Raw genomic sequence first — 16293 nt, forward strand, 5'->3', positions numbered from 1 at the left:
CCAGCCCTTTGTTTACCTTTTTGAGAGATCACTTCTGCACCATCTTATGTTCCCACCAGCAATGTATGAGGTTTCCAATTTCTCCAAATTGTCACCAATACTTGTTGGTCTCTGTCTTAAAAAAAAAGCTGGGGGGTGTGTGCAGTGGTCCACACTTGTAATCCCACAAGTTTGGGAGGCTGAAACAGGAGAATCGTGAGTTCAAAGCCAGCCTAAGCAATGGTAAGGAGCTAAGCAACTCAGTGAGACCATGTCTCTAAATAAAAAAAAAAAAAAAAAAAAAAAAAAAATAGGGCTGGGGATGTGGCTCAGTGTTTGAGTGCCCCTGAGTTCAATCTCCCATATCCACCACACACACACAAAAAAAATATCCTAGTGGGTGTGAAGAGTTATCACATTGTGGTTTTGATTTGAATTTCCTAAAAAACTAATAATGTTGACCACATTTTAATCTCCTTCTTGGACATTTTTATTATATCTTCCTTGGAGAAAGGTCTATTCAGGTCCTTTGTCCATTTTTGAATTAGGTTGTCTTTCTGTTGGTTGGGTTATGAGAGTTTTTTGTGTGTTTTGAATACTAAGCCCTTGTTAAAGCACTTAAAAGTTAGAAAGCATTTAATAGTTGCTATTAATGATCCTTATTATTGTTATCAGAGAAAATTCAAAGATCCTTCATAGAAAGCTGAGACTATTTATTGTGATCATTTTATAAATATCATTCCTATGAATTTATATTACCATATATTCTGATTTATCATTATGCATATCTTTTACTTATTGATTCATTGTATTCCCTGATAGAATGAAAGTTTCACAAAGGAGTGATTTTTATTGTATTTACTCTTTAGCCCACTTTTCTATTTCAGAACCTAGAAAAATATAAGACACATATTTCTTGAATAAATGAAAGAATACATTCCTTCATAAAGCAGTAATGTGCTAATCATGCCTAAAAAGCATTCATTCAGATGGTATTAGTTTAAACATGTAAGTCTTTAGGTTTTCCCAGTAGAAAATTACGTGTGGATCCTTAAATGAAACGTTTCTATTATGAGGAAACTTCCCAGAATAGTTTAGGGTAAAAAAGAAGTCAAGTTTAGAAGTAAATAGAAATTACAAAATTTTTTCAAGTTTTCAAAATCTGTTCTGATTTTAAAGTTTGAGGATATTATCTGTATAATAGAAGGCAAGTCCTAAGTGGGCTAATGTAATATAATAAGGAAATACTTAAAGAATCATTCTTTCTTTTCTAATAAAACAGATTGTAACAGATAATCCTGTTGTTTATATAAGATCTGATTTCAAGTGTAGCATGTGACATGCTTTGGCAAATAAAATGTGGAGAGAGAACTAGATATCATTTCTTGATGTATTTAGTTGCCGGGTACTTAGCTTTCCATTACATTCTTCCCTTACAATGGAGATTATGGCAACACTAATTGAGGTGAAGGTACCATAATATTAAAGTATTCTGACATGCTGAGCTGACACAGGGAAGACAAAGTCCCCAGAGAACCTCTTAGAACTGTAGTTGACTTCAGTGTGTGTGTGTGTGCCTGAGCGATTTACTGGGAATTTAACCCAGGGTGTCTCTACCACTGAGCTACACTCCTAGTCCTTTTTCTTTTAAGACGGGATTTCACTAAATTGCTGAGACTAGCCTGGAACTTTTGATCCTCCTGCCTCAGTCTTCCAAGCTTCTGGGATTATAGACATGCACCACCATGGCCAGTTTACAGCTGATTTTATACAGCAATAAATTAACCTTTGTTGATTTGGGAAACTTTATGAGATTTCAAAAATGTGTGTGTTACAGCTTCATAACATTACTAATGTATATGTTAATATGATTTTCTCCCTACATTTTAAATGGAAAGTTAAAGTAACAATTTATATTTGCAAAAAAATTGTAAAAACGTACTATTTCTATGAAGACAAAGTCATGTGTAATCACACAGTTTTAAAAGTGAGATTATCAATATGTTACAGACTGTTGGTGAATTCTAGGGTCATTTAAATTTGCCTTGATTGTAATGTGAAGATAAACTTCAACAAAGTTGCTTCTGAGATATTTGGAAATAATAATTCTGAGTTGCCACCACTAATAAAGCTTTAATTTTTTTTTTCTTTTGTAGATTTTTGCCTTTCATAGAGATTTCTTCTCCAATAATCTCTCTAGATTTAGATTGTCTATTCTTTGAATTGTTTCTTTTTGGTCATTGTCACCCTGCACTCTCTTGGGTGATTTTTTTTTTTTTCACTGTAGAATGAGAATTTGAAATTGTAAAGCAAGTATGTATAGTAAAATTTTGAAAACTTGTCTCACAGTTTTGGAATAATTACTGGTGCTTTGCTAGAGTAAAGCTCTAAGGTTGTGTGTGGCCCTTCTTTTTGAAGAAAATTTTAAAAACTTAAGTAGGAGTGGAATGGGGTAGGGAAAGCGAGTCATCCATCAAATGAAGATTTATTTAAATACTGTTATCTGTGATAAAGGAAGCATTTTGGAGTCACCATTTCAGAATAGCTTTGGAAGAATTTGAAGTGTGGCATTTCCCAGTATTGCCTGTTGTTTTCTTTGGTATTCCATTAACATTGTCTGGGTGGGAGGTGCTGGGGCCATAGTAAAAAGTAAATAAGTGAAAGGAAACAACTTTGATTTCTCATGGCTTTCCTGCATTACCTAAGGAGGGCAGCAACTTCTATGTTGGTTCTGTTCAATTCTATTTGAGAGACTCTTGAGAACCCCCTAAGTGCTTGCTATAAAATGAACAAAGAATAAAGACCCTGCCCTTGGAGAGTTTACTTTCTGGTTGCATTGATCAACTTTCTGAGAAAAATATTGTTTTTTAATTATTTGTTTTCCTTAATTTTTTTCTATATATATCAAAAGTAAACCTTAGTACAAACTGTGGTGAAGGCCTAAAAAGAAGAATCATCTTCAGTTTCCAGTGACAATTTCATTTAGTTTTATTCTAAAGTATTCCTTTTAAAAGTACATACAAAAAAATAAACCCATCAGACCAAGTTCTGTCGATTTGCATGATCCAAGCTACTTAACTGTCCCATATTTTTCATTCAGGTGATCAGATCTTGGGGGGAGAAAGCTCCCCGGACTTCTCCAAACAGGAAGGGCAGTCTACTCTCAGAAAGCCGATAGTGTGTGTCTTGGGCACCTCACAGAGCAGGGAGAAAGCCATTTTTCTCCATCCCTGTTTTCTAAAGAGGGTTTCTATTCCGTGGTCATGGTGATTCACCACCTTTTCTTCCCTATAGTGGTAGTTCTAAAATTTGTACTCAGCAGGCTGGTGGGGGCAGGGTGGTAGTAGAGGGATAAGAAGGGGTGCAAACATTTGAAAAAGGGGCCCTTGCACTTAACAAAAACTCAAGGAAATGTCCAGAGTCTGTCTCAGGGAAAACCCAAGTCCTGAGGTTGTCTTGGGGGCCTCCACTGCAGTAGGACAAAGCCACTCCTGAGTATCTAGGGGCCGGCACTTGGCCTCGGGTTCAAGTTGAGCCTGTGCTTAGGTGAGAGGCAGGAGTTGGATAAACCACTTGTAGGGTCTGCTTCCAACTACCCTGGTGGGAGAGGGTGAAAAATCATTCACGAAGGAGCTTAATTACATTAACTCATGAGTAAGAACCCCGGCTTCTCCCAACTCAGGGTTTCCACGGATAGGGTAGGCGTCATCTACCTTAATGCAGCTCGGAACCTACAAGGCATCCTCACCCAGATCTAAAGCCAACCCAGCAAAAGACACTCTAAAACCTCCCTCAACACTCTCCATCACGTTCTAAACGCAAACATCGCGGGCGAAAAGAGGCTGCACAAGTCGCGGAGAAAATTAGGCTGCCCTTTTCCATGGCGATAATCGAATTAGCCTCAAATTAAACGTGAAATTGGGCCTCGCTGGCTGTGGGGACAAAGCCCCCATTGTCCTTCTGTTGAGGTAGCGGCAGCAGCGGTGCCCACCCGGATCAGTCATTCCCCGCCACTAGGGACGAGGTCCGGGCTGGGCCAGGGAAAGAGACTCGGCTTGGGAAAGCGTGGACGCGCCCGAGGTTCGGCTCCAGAGCTGAAGAGGCTCTGGGTGGGCGGCATCTGGCTTCAGGGCTGAGAGCGGGAGCTGAGGGAGGACTACGCAGGGAGGGAGCGAGAAGAGAGGAGAGTACGGAGGAGGGCGTTCGGGAGAGCGTGTGTGTGCGCGCGCCCGCAGTCGGAGCCGGCGCCCGCGCGCCGCGCGCTCCCTCTCCCCGCCCCTCGCCCCCTCCCTGTCGGCTTTCTCCTCCCCTCCTCCCCCCGCCCCTCGCGCGCCCGTCCAGCCCCCGGAATCAGTGCAGCTGTTGCCGTGCAGGCTGCGGATTCCTCCAGTCCCTCCCTCGGCCGCCTCTCCTCCCGGAGCGAGCGCGCAGCCCCGCGCACCAGCGCCCAGCGGTCCCGTCCTGTGAGCCCCGGCCCCAGCCGCGGACAGACCCGCGGAGTCGCCTCCCGGCCCACCCGCCCGGCCGCCGAGGAGCGGGAGGAGGACGGGACCCCGGCGCCCCCACCCCATCCCCGGAGGTAGGTAGGGGGCCCGAGGCAGGAAGATGCCAACTCACTGGGGCTGCCTCCCGGGCAGGCTTCGCAGCGGCGACGGGCGGGCAGAAGGAGGGGCGCGGGCCCAGGGCCGAAGGACGCTGCTGCCCGCTGTTGCCCTGTGCCCGGGGAGCGGCGTGGGGGCGGGGAGGCTGCAGAGACCGGGCGGGGGCGACGCGGGGAGCCTAGGTCTCCGACGCTTATTAGAACTCGGGTGATGCGGGGCGGGGGACGGCGGACTCCGCAGTGTGGCGGCCACAGAACCGCGGTGCGTACCGCGGCTCCTGGGCCCCATCCCCAGCGCTGCAGCGCCGATTCCTCCTCCTACCCTTCTCCTTCCAACCCCGTGAAGCGACCCTTGGCACAAGGGTGGATGCAGAGTGGGCCACTGAAGGGGATATTTTCAGGTGCCCTCCCCTTGGCCTGGCGGGTGGGGAGCGGGGGCGGCGTTGACAGGGCCCGGCTGTGCGCGTAACGGTGCCGGGGATGCGGCCAGGCGTGGTCCTGGCTGTGCGGCGCTGCAGCTGAGCTGGAGGCGGCGGCCGCGAGGCCCCCTCCCGCTTTCCCGCCGCCTCCTCGCGCTCACAACCCCCTCCGCATCGCCCCCCCCCCGCCCTCCCTGTCGTCCCCACTCTCCCAGGGCTGGGCGTGAGCCGCCTCGGGGCGCCGAGCCGCCTGCGCCCGCCCATCGGCTCCGTCCACGGTCTCTTCAACAGGTTTGTACCAGCGCGGGGACCCTCCTGCCTGCCTTGGGGAGGTGAGCTGGCAGCCCCTCTCGTTGTCACCTTTCATACCACTCCCGTGGCCCCTTTTTTTGGAGGGGGGGCTTCCCTTTGTTTTTGTGATAGGAGAGGTGCCAGGTGGTGCCATCAGATGGGGTGGGGGTTTATAGTACACAAAACGTTGTCCATTATTTTTCCAGTCAAAGCCAGAGCAGATACTGAGGAGAGGGCGAGTGTGGGGGTACTTCGACCAGAGGAGAAAAAGGATTCGGTGGGATTTATTTGGGCGGGGATGTGCGTTTTTGGCAAGATGGATGGCTCGCGGTGCCCTCGCCGTGATGCAGCACAATGCTGCAGTATCGCAGCTTCCCCTAGTTTTCGCTGGCGGGGCTTGGCACGGCCACTCGGCGCCTGCGGCCCCCGCCCGGCCCCACCCAGGCCCCGGGGCTGCCCTTGGCTGGCGCCTGGAGCTGCTTCTACCTTGTCATGCTGCTTCAGCTGGATGTGGCTGCTGGAGGACCAGGTCACCTAGGTGTGAGGGGGAGAGTCTTCTTTTGGGGTGACCCCTCCTGCCCTGCCTCTTGGCTGTGCTCGAATGAAGGGGCGCCCTGCAGCGCTAATGCAGGCCCAAGGAGCCGGCCAGCGGATGCGGATGGGAGTCTGATCTCCGACCAAGGGACCAGAGCCTTAGGGAGGGGCTGCAGAAGGACAGGGCCCAGTGGTGTGCGGAGGCAGTGGTGCATTCAGGTTGGCAGTCGCAGCTTTTCTGTCTATCTCCCATAATCTGTAACCACAACCCAGCTGTGCATCAATTTTTTCATTTGTGAAAAGTTGTTTCTTAATTAGACTTTAACAGCTGTGACATTATTGCACTCTTCTGTCTTTGGTCAGTACCAAGAAAATATAAAATTCCTATAGGAAATCATTATTTTAAAATGAAATAGTTAATACATTTTAGTTCTTAGGTTACTGGGAACATTTATAATGATTTTAGCATTCCATAGGTTGTTTCAAAGGAATTTATGTTTCTGATGAATAGTAATTGATTCTTTTAACCTGTTTTTGCGATTTTATCATTTGCTTTTTGTGCAAGTCAAGTACAACTGCATATTTGTATTCTTTTTAAAGGATTATTAGGGTAGATCAATGTCATGATTAGTAATTAATTAGTATTCAGATTTTATTGATTTTTAATAGGTTAAGTCTCCAGACATGACTAACAGAATTGTGATGGTTATAGGCTACACTTATGTTTGTTTGTATGTATTTTCTTATGCTTTAAAAAAAAAAAGCACACATGTGACTGGGGAGGGGGTGGAAAAGGGCAGACTACTGGTGGCTCTGTGGCTGGTGTCCAATCAGAATGAAATGGTTCCTAATGTTATCTGTTTAAGTGTGTGCTAGTACGCAGGACATTTCCCTTCAAAATGTCATCCCTATGTTTCATTTGTTCAGCATGGGATGACAAATGGGATGTATTCCTGAGGTCATTCCAGGATCCTAAAATGTGTAGGTGAAAAGGAAATTTCAATGTGCTAACTGGAAGGGAAGGTCAGCATTTCAACGCCAAGGGTGTGTCTACTCTTAAAAAAAAATCTCGGAATGAATCTCAGTGCAGAACACAACTGCATGTAAATAGTGTGGTGTATGTGTATTATTTTGAGTTTCTCTAATAGAGGGCAGTTAAAATATGGAACTCTTGATTTGTGCTTCATTGTTGTCCTGTTTGTATAAAATGGTGTTGCATACGTGTTGCTAAAGGCTTTTTTTTTTTTTCTTTTTGAGTATTATTTGCATGGATTATCCTGGTGTTTTGGATTTACTATGTTGTAAGAAATATCCTGTGTTGATGTCATGGAGGTTTAGCTGTTCTGACTTACACACCAGGTGCAGAACTCTATTGAGTTAAGCTCTTCATAACTCTGTTGTGTCTTGATAACCTTCATCTGAGACAATGAGAAGTATTGGGTCAGAGAAGGAGCTGTTGTCCCTTAGTGAACTTCCTTGGTTGAGGCCTGTAAAAAGGATTTCTTGGGCAGGGCTAGTAACAACTCTTGATGTTCTAGGAGCAAATGAGAAGACCTCACTTGCCAGTGTGACATGTCCTGAGCAAAGGTCTGGCATTGACAGAGCTTCCTGCAAGAATTAGTTTAGTTACTTTGTCCTAGTGTCTAAAAGTCTCACTTTCCATGTGGAGGTATTGTTTTGAGATGGAAGGATTTTACAACTACTTAAACGAGCATATTTTTATTTATTTATATGTTTTGAGATGGGATATTGGTGTGTTGCCCAGGCTTATTTATCTTGAACTCCTGGGCTCAATTAATCCTCCCACTTCATCCTCCCAACTAGCTGGGACTACAGGTGTGTGCTACCACTCCCAGCTAAAAATATATATTTAGGAATAATCTTAAAGCCAATTTTTTAAAAAAAATTATTTATTTATTTTTTACATGTAGTGATATGATTCTCTTTTAACTATGTGGGGTCCTGACCAAGATCTTCATTGTAATCAGGCTTTATTTAATGTTCTGTGAATTTCCATATGATAACCCTGATTTCTTCTGGCTACACTATTCAGAATGCAAACCATTCTTCCATGAGGAAAGGACTAATACTCTTGCTAGAAAAGCCCCTTCTGTAGCGCTGTAGATCTCTTAAGTTTACAGTCTTTGCATTTTCTCCAAGGCCTAGTTTAGTGCTCTGATTTTTCTGGTGACATTATAGAAGTAATATCTTCAATCTTTTTTCTACCTTGGTGAGCAAAACTAAGTTTTTCCAACTAGATACACCCATATTTCTGTTTTTAACCATCTCTGGAAAAGGCATTTTCATAATGTCCCTTGATATCATATGAGTTGCTTGGACCACCAACATTAGAATCACTTAAAAGTTTTTTATAAATGCAGATTCTTAAGCCCCACTTTTTACCCTCTCCATCAGCCTTTTCATTTTAGTAAGACCCCTAAATGATTTGTATGAACATTAAATAAGAAAGTCCTCCACTCTTTCAGTTAAGGGAACTCAATATCAAAAAGATTTTTTTAGATTATAATCAGTGTTTTAGATTCTTTTATAAAATACCTCTGAAGTTGAAAAAGTCTCCCCCTCCCAATAAGGCACTAGTCTAGTACATTGCATTTTGAGATTGACATTATAGTCCCAAGATTCATCCATTTTATTGCTGTAGTTTATTCATTTTCACTGCATATAGTATTCTCCCATAAATTATTTCTTCTTTCTGCTGTATATGGAGATTTGAGTTGATTCTGGTTTTTTAGTGCTATAAAAGGGCTACTATGAGTGGTTTTGGTATAAGTCTCTTGGTACACATGTGGAGACACACACACACACACACACACACACACACTCTCTCTCTCTCTCTCTCTCTCTCTCTTTGAGTATGAAATTTGCTGGATCACAGAGCATGTGTATCATCAATCTTAGTAGATAATGCCCATGTATTTCCCAGGGTGATTGTACTAGTTGTGTTCCCATTTGTGGTGTGTTAAGTATTGCAAATGTTCCACAATATTTACCCAGCTTTAAAATCTTATCCAGTCGATGTTAGTGAAATGTTATTTCAAACTTTTGTTTGTAACTTCCCTGAAGTTTTTTAATATTAATTTATTATCAACTATTAGGGTTCCTTCTTTTGTGAAGTGCCAGTTCAGTCTTTTGCCAGTTTTTCTTTTCCTATTGATTTATAGAAGTTCTATAGGTAGATTGCCTACTAATCCCTTGTAGATAGTATGTGTTGTAAAAACTATCTCCTGGGCTGGGGTTGTGACTCAGTGGTAGAGCACTTGAGTGGCATGCATGAGGCACTGGGTTCAAATCTCAGCACCACATAAAAATAAATAAAGTAAATGTACTGTGCATCTACAACTAAAGAAATCTCTCCTATTTTGTGTGTGTGTCTGTGTGTTTAAATTTTTAGTTGTAGATGGACACAGTACCTTTATTTTATTTATTTATGTGGTGCTAAGGACTGAACCCACACAGCAAGGCAAGTACTCTACGGCCACAACCCCAGCTGTGTGTGTGTGTGTGTGTGTGTGTGTGTTTAAGAAAACCTTTTTGTGGTTTCTTTTTATGAACAGTTGTTTGTTTATTTGTTATTTGTAATTTTAGGAGAGTCATAGTCAGTTTTTGTTTAAGGTTGTAAGGATGATTTTGTTATTGCACAAAAATTTGGAAAGAATGAATATATATATATATTTGGGGCGGTACTGGGGATTGAAATCAGGGGCACTCGACCACTGAGCCACATCCTCAGCCCTATTTTGTATTTATTTAGAGACAGGGTCTCACTGAATTGCTTAGCACCTCACCATTGCTGTGGCTGGCTTTGAACTTGTGATCCTCCTGCCTTAGCCTCCTGAGCTGCTGGGATTGCAGGCATGCACTACCACACCTGGCAAGAACATTGGTTTTGAAGTCAAAAAGAGCTAAGCCTAAATCCTTTTGCCATCGTACTCTAGCCTTGTGACTATAGCTGGGTCACTATCCTTGGGTCAGTTACTCTCATGACCAGTTTCTTCATCAGAAAAATCAAGTATTATGTACTTGCTTATATTGTTATTATGTGACAGCAGTATGCAGTGTCAGGCACATAGTACATGTTCAGTTAATAATGATTCTTTTCCTCTCTTGGGAATATTTAATCTATATGAGCCACAAATCCATTTTGGTGTGCTTTGCAAAAACTACATAAGCAGTTTTATGTCAGAAGAGCCATTAAACAGCTTATTCTAATTCCATTTCTTTCTTCAAATTTTTTAATTTAATTTTAATAGATAGACACAATACCTTTATTTTATTTATTTATTTTTATATGGTGATGAGGATCAAACCCAGTGCCTCACATGTGCTAGGCAAACACTCTACCACTGAGCCACAATTCCAGCCCTAACTTCTGTTTCTTAAAAGTCTGTGTTACCAATGGAATTTATGTATTAACATAGGCTGTAATGACCCCTTGCTAGAAACTGAAACCCTTCATCAATTTAGGTTCTAGTACTTAAAAGTAGTATAATTATACTTAATTATAAACAGTTATTTTTACCAGTAAGCATTTATATTATTAATAATCTCTATTTGCTGCTACTCTGAAATTACTTTGCAATGTTATTTTCAGTTTGATAAAGAATTATTGGATACATTCTCTTGCCAGGATTTGCTATTGTGGGCCGGCCTAAAGTTGAATAGGAACTAGTTCCTGAGTTCAAGAACTATATACTTTAGCATATAGAATATACTTTTTGGACACAGAAGATAAAATACTTTTTACTTACCACATGAGACTTCAGCAAACTATTAGCCCTCTGGTTTTATATCTAATTGTATAAAATGAAAAACTTTTATAAAAGTAAACCACAGTGGAGGTTAAAACATGGCACATATACCACTGCTTTCTGTTCCTGGCAAATATTAAAAAATCAATCATGGGGTCAAGTAGAGTGGCATGTGCCTATAATTTCAGCTGCTTGGGAAGCTGGGGCAGGAGGATCGCAATTTCAAAGTCAGCCTCAGCAAGTTAGTGAGGCCCTAGCAACTTATCCTGATCTTGTCTCAAAATAAAAAATAAAAAAAAGGTTAGGGGTGTGGCTCAGTGGTTAAGCTCCCCAGGTTCAATCCCTGGTACAAAAATGAAAAACAATCATTGGCCAAGCGAGATGGTCCATGTCTGTAATCCCAGCTACTGGAGAGACTGAGGCAGGAGGATCACAAGTTTGAGGCCAGCCTTGGCAATTTAACAAGTCTTTATCTCAAAATAAATAAATAAATAAATAAAAAGGCCTGGAGATACAGCATGTGCAAGGCCCTAGGTTCAATCCCCAGTATTGGGTGGTGACTGAGGTTGGGGGAGGGGATCAGTTATGGTTCTGTTTTTCCACTGGGTTGAAAGAGAGCCTCAGGAACTTTTTCAACATTTTTGAGGCAGAATCTACCCATTGATCAAATGTGACACTCAGGATTTTGTTTTTGTTTTGTTTTGTTTTGTTTGCCATGCTGGGGATGAAACCCAGAGCCTCATGTGTGCTGTTGTGCCTCCAGCTTTGGCACCCAGGTTTTAGATCCTGTGTACTTCTAAATGATTAAAAGATATTTGAATAATCAGTACATTGACAGTTTAGAACACAGTGAGGCAGGAGGAAGAAGCTACAAGCAATGGGACTGGAGAGAGGTGTTTGTGGCATCCAGAAATTGAGGGAGCCAAGTCCCAGGGAATGAGAGAAAGGGGAAAGATGGGGCAGTGGTTGTCAAAGCCCAGCCCCATGCCAGCTGCTATAGGGTGAATGGATGGGAGACAGAACAAGTAAATGAGGAGCTAAGGAGATAAAGGGTTTAAGTTCAAATGATGACAAAGAGCCCGACTGGCGATGACAGAAATAGATTGGTAGATATTGGGTTGTAAAAGTCTGAAGTTGCAGAACCTTCAATAGTGATGATGATCAGGTCTTTGTTTAGAGCGGGTCCCCAGCTCTGGGTTCTCCATTCTCACAGCTTACACTTAGTGAGCTGCTAAGATGTCTGTGCCTCAAAATCTTCACCTGTAAAGTGATGGTGAGACTAAGGCAAGTTTCAAGTTTTGAAATGCAAACTTAATACAAACTTAGTGGAAAACAGTGGGTTTTATGCGTAATGGAAACCTCATCGCCTAGGATTATTAAAGCTAAGTGGACCAGGCGTGGCAGCACATTCCTATAATCTCAGCTGTTTGGGAGTCTGAGGCAGAATTGGAAGGTCAATCCTCTTTGACAAGTTAGCAAGACTCTGTCTCAAAAAATAAAATAAAATAAGATAAAATAAAATAAAATAGAAAGGGCTGAGGATGTAGCTCAGAGGTAAAATACCCTTGAGTTCAGTCTCCAGAAGGACCTCTTTCCCCCAAAAGCTAAATGAGATTGTTTAGTACCTATCATAATAAATGTTAATGATTATAAAATACAAAATTTTTGTTTATTTTTTCTCAATTTCATGTTTTCTTTGAATAAGTTGTTTGATTTGTTCAGAAAAGATACATTTCAGCAAATAATATTAGTCATTAAACTACAAAGAAAATCTGATTGATGTAAATTATTTTTAAAAAGAACTAGAAAACATTAAAACCTTTTTATCTCAGAAGGGGGTAAGAGTAGAGAGCTTATAAAAGAAACCAAGGAGGCAGATCATTATATTAAACTGTTCAAATTCAACAGTATGTGAAGCACAAATTAAAACAATAGATTAACTTTCCTCTTTAATTATTATGGGGTGAGGGTGGGGACTGGGGATTTAATGCAGTGATAGAGCCCTGGCCTACCATGTGCAAGTCCTAGCACTGCAAAACTAACGAATGAACAAATAATAATAATAAAAAAATAATGGTGTTGGTGCTGCTGTGAGATGGGAACTCTGTATCACCTGTTAAGAGAGCATTTGGATTAATACAAACTTAGTGGAAAACAGTGGGTTATATGTGTAATGAAAACCTTATAAATGTTTATACTTTTTGGATTGAAATCCCACATATAGCTTTTTAACCTAAAAAGATAACTAAAAATAAGGACAGAGGTTTTTTTAAACATGGATTTCTTTTTTAGTAACACCAGTCATGAACCAGCAAAAATGTTTTCTACTGGAGCGTAATTAAATACATTATATTATAAATTAGATTATAGTGCTTAAAATAGTGGCTAGGAAGAATATTACTGAATGGAAAAATGCTGACCACATGACATCCATTGTAAATACTTGTATGCAAAGCAACATAGTGTAGTATGATCCCAGTTATATTAAGTAAAAGGCTGGAAAGAAATACATTAAAATATTAGTGGTTTATTTTGGGTGTTGGGTTGATAGGAGATTTCCTTTCCTATATGAAAGAAAATTTCTGTGGCTTAGTGTTTCTTATTTAAAGTTTTGAAATATTTTACACATACAAAAGGGTTTAGTAAACAGTATAATATCTGACATTGAGGACCTTTTTAAAAATATTATATTTTGTTTAGAGACAGGTTCTTGCTGGCTGGCCCTCAACTCCCTGGGTCAAGTGATCCTCCTGCCTCAGCCTGCCCAGTAGCTGATACTTCAGGTGTGCGCCACTGTGCCCAACAGAACTTTTTAAAAATATAATCATAAAAGCAGTTAACACTTTAATTTTTAAAAAAGGAAAGAAAAAGAAGATCCGGCCAATTATAGATCATTATGAAGGAACTGTTTAAAATTTCAAAGGACTATGTCATATCTGTACTTCTCTGGACTTTTTGTAAGAGCAGTGGTAAGATGAGTAAGAATCTTAAAGTGTAGGTCTGAGAGAAGGTAGGGCATTGGGAATTATTGGAATGCTGACTTGATTCTCTACACTATCCTGAGTCAGCTTAAACAGGGGGAAGAGTGGGATTCTTTAGTATTTCCAATATGCAAACTTTAGCAGAACAGAGGAATTCTGTTGACATGCATGTTTTCACTTTTGGAAGCCCAAACACTGCTGCTGATTTCACAACCATTAAACTTCATTGAAAAATGGTCAGAAATATAAAATGCCAAGTGAACATTTTTAAATAAAAGTTACCCTAAATTTAGATATATTTTCAATGAATTGTCTCAACATTTGGGAATGTTATAGGCTTACATTGGGAAGAACTAATTCTAGTGATAACCTTTCTTTTTTGTATGAAAAATTCTTGTGCAATGTTATATGTTGCATACATATGTAGATATATGATGCAAACATATCATGTTTGTCTTTTGTGTGTGTGTCTGTGTAATAATCTCTACCATGAAGGGAGGCAAAGGACTATTTTAAGACTTTTCTAAATGGGGTGTTGATATCCGCACAGTATTTTGAAGATAAATCTCATGAATGAGTCAATTTGTCCTTAGTGTTTGGGAAGGAGTAGTACTTTACATATGGTCCAAGTTTCTGACTGTACTAATACTTTGTAAAGTGCAACTTACAAAACTAACTTATTTACTTCCATGAATTTTGTATTTTTCTGTCATGAACTTTAACTAAAGGGTTGTTTGAAGAGGGTTTAAAGGTTAATTGTACTTTGAGATATGAAAGTAAGATGTTGGGCTGGGAGTGTAGCTTAATGGTTGGGTACCTGTCTAGTGTGTGTGAGGATCTGAGTTTAACTCATATACTGCAGAAATTAAACAAAATAACTACAGAAAAGGAAAATCAGATGTTATAATTTCAAGATTGCTTTTAAGATTGACTCATTTATAGAAGTTATGATTCCATTCTTAATAAATTCTCAACTGTAAATACCTGAATCATTTTTAGAGCCACTGGATGTTCTGCTCTAGAATCTACAATTCTCTCTTAATTCTAATCTGTTTTTCCCCTACTGTGGTGCTGAGGATTGAACCCAGGGAGCTCTTGCATGTTAGGCAAGAGCTCTACCAACTGAGCTACATCCCACATCCTAATTTTAATGTTTTATATGCAAAATTGAAACCACTATTTATGTAGCAAAATATATATAAAGAATATAAACTGTAGATTTTTACCCAACAGATCAACCAGCATGAAATTTAGAGTGGTATATAAATATAATAGAATTTATTATTTTGAAGTATGTATGTTCAGTGTATAATTTGCACAGTGAAGTATGTTTATACTTAGAAAGTTCATGAGCCTGTTTACAGTGGTTATCTCTAGGTATGGGATAGAGAAGATGAAACCTTCTCTATATTTATTCTCTCCTTATTTTCCAGACCTTGAGAAGTACTTAATAAACTCTTGGTCTATAGCAAAAATATCTTATCATTTCAGAGCAAACCTCATTATAGCTGGATTAAAAATAAATAAAATAATCATCTAAATACATGCTCTATTTAATTTTTTTTTCTACCAGAACTTATAGAAAATTAGAATTAATATTAAAGGTATAAAGAACACTGAAATTTTTAAAGGATTTTTCCATTCCTTAATTTAATGTGCTTTTTGTGAGAGCTCTGGCATTTCCGTACTTCCATGGAGTGTGGGAAAAGTTGTAGGAACTGGGCCACAAGGGAGCTTGACTAAAACATTGTCCAGGAGGACATCAGCCTCTGATGGCTATAGCCTTTGGCTCTGGCTGAAGTTTCTTCTTGTTTCCCTACTCTTTTGTGTGGTTCTTTCAGAGATAATTTTTGTTCTAGTGTGTTTGCCTCAAGGCCAAATCTGAATGTTAAAAGACTGAGCATTTTTTCTGGAATGTTCTTCACCAGCTGTATGGCCCTTTTCCTTCTTTATATTACTTAAAGGGAAAGGAGAACTCAGATTCTTCCTTAAATTAATGCTTATTTATTTTGCTCTGTAACATGCAAACGTTTTCCTTTATATAAAGTATGGGGGAACTTTCATAGTGAGTTGCAATAATCCCCATGTAACCTGTGCCTCCTGTGCTGGGGGATTGAACTCAGGTCCTTGCACATGCCAGGCAAATACTTCACCACTGAACTGCACCTCCTGCCCTACATAGTCTTAAAATGCTCATTAAAAAAAAAAAAAAAAATCACTTGGGGCTGGAGTTGTGGCTCAGAGGTATAGCACTCACCTAGCATGTGCGAGGCCCTGGGTTCGATCCTCAGCACCATATAAAAATAAATATAATAATAATAATAATAATAAACAAAGGTACTGTGTACAACTAAAAAGAAATAAATATTTTTATACTTTAAGATGCCTGAATATTTGACAGTGTCTGATAATATCTATAATATATGTGTTCTGTGTGTGTGTGTTTCATGGATGGTTTATAAAAATATATGCCTTCAGAAAGCCATAAATTACCATTAAAATCATTATAACAAAAATATAAAAAATAAAAAGACCTTCTTTTTTATTATCAAAATAATAGACATTTATTGTAGATCATGTGGAAAATAAAGATGAACACAGGGGTAGGGGTGTAGCGCAGTGGTAGAACTCTTACCTAGTACTTGAGAGGCCTGGAGTTTAATCCCAGCATTGCATACAAAAAAAGCTAAACATAAAAAGAAAATTAAAATCCCTGTGTA

At 40.2% G+C, this 16293-nt stretch overlaps 1 protein-coding gene and 1 non-coding gene across 2 annotated transcripts in view; one reads left to right on the forward strand and one right to left on the reverse strand.

Annotated features, from left to right (window-relative positions):
* The first annotated feature begins 4330 nt into the window (after positions 1 to 4330).
* Sptbn1 (spectrin beta, non-erythrocytic 1) overlaps positions 4331 to 16293 on the forward strand; it is a 190120-nt gene continuing 178157 nt past the window's right edge. The window contains exon 1 of the mRNA XM_076834002.2: positions 4331 to 4558. The gene's annotated coding sequence lies outside the window, so the exon portion shown is untranslated. The remainder of the gene's footprint in view (positions 4559 to 16293) is intronic.
* Positions 14637 to 14712, reverse strand: Trnav-aac (transfer RNA valine (anticodon AAC)). Its single transcript has one exon. It is a non-coding gene; the product is annotated as a tRNA-Val (tRNA).

The sequence above is a fragment of the Callospermophilus lateralis genome, chromosome 14, assembly GCF_048772815.1.
Source record: "Callospermophilus lateralis isolate mCalLat2 chromosome 14, mCalLat2.hap1, whole genome shotgun sequence".
In the NCBI taxonomy this organism is placed as follows: Eukaryota; Metazoa; Chordata; class Mammalia; order Rodentia; family Sciuridae; genus Callospermophilus; species Callospermophilus lateralis.